This window comes from Coptis chinensis, chromosome 6 (assembly GCF_015680905.1).
Source record: "Coptis chinensis isolate HL-2020 chromosome 6, ASM1568090v1, whole genome shotgun sequence".
Classification (NCBI taxonomy): Eukaryota; Viridiplantae; Streptophyta; class Magnoliopsida; order Ranunculales; family Ranunculaceae; genus Coptis; species Coptis chinensis.
In genome coordinates, this window is record NC_141461.1 from 20,676,019 (window position 1) to 20,677,298 (window position 1,280).

Consider the following 1,280-nt stretch of genomic DNA (forward strand, 5'->3'; position numbering starts at 1 on the left):
TTGATGCTCATTTGCAAATAGTTGCGAGCTGTAACATAGAGTCCTTCATTGCCATATAGCTCCAAAAGGGGTTCAACATGGAAGAAGAAGAAAAAAAAACTGCATAAGAGAAGAGAAAAGAAAAAATACAGAAAGAAGAAGTGGGCATCACCAGAACAACCATCTTGGCTGACTTCCTTCCATTTTGACGATCGTTACTAATAAAAACATTATACATATATATGATTATTATTATTATTATTATTATTATTATTATTATTATTAGGAAGCTAGCAGTTACATGATTCATCATGGGTTAGGGGGTAATGTTTTTGAGTGTGATTGATGATGCTATTTTGAACTTTCTGGGGTATTTATGACACAAGTCATTGAATGCAGCTGACAAGGCATTCCTCTCTACCTATATTTTGGCACATTTAACGTCCGAAGTTCCTATCTGTTTTGGTGAGGTATGTTGGATAAACTTTTTGAGTGATTATATTGCAAATTGGTTCACGGAGGATTATATAAACTGCTCATTCCATTTCTACTATTTTTTTTTATTGTTAAACTTCTCTATACTCACTCTACCAAGTGACTTTATATATATAAGAACCACAAATACACATTTGAAGAACTTTTGTGGATTGACACCTTTTCTGCGAAGGTCTATCTGAATACGTTTCTTTGTTTCGATGGTCCTGTGTCCTCAGGTCTGCTCAAAATAGCTCAATGCATGTTCTTTTTTAGCTAATAATGCAAGCGACACCGTACAATGGAAAAGAACATGCAGGGTTCTCACCAAAAGACATATCATGGGAAGTGCTTCGGCGGTCACACAAGGATGTGCTTTTGTTTTAACCATCACGACTCCATTATGCAAAAGAACGTCATCACATTAAGAATTTCAGAATTGCACCAGTTCGAGGTACTTGAACCTATCTATGTTAATCTAACATTCCTTTATAGTATTTAAGTTGAACAATCACTATTGCAAAACCTTATTTGATGGTTTTTTAGGATTTCTTCTCCATGTTTGAAGAAAGGTAAAAGCTAACAAATGTTTGACAAATAGGTAAAATATAGAATAACAACATTTGTTGAATTTGTTGGACTGATGGTCCTTTCAACATTGATATTATGATAGATATCATGATATTACATCTTTGGTTAGCATTGAAGATGAGGGGCTACCACCAGGTTTCCTATTCTTTTACTTTTTCTTAAACTTTTTTCTCTTTTGTTTTTTTTCCTATTTATTTGGTTGTCATATATCTTTTTACAAAATTTTGTCCATGCAA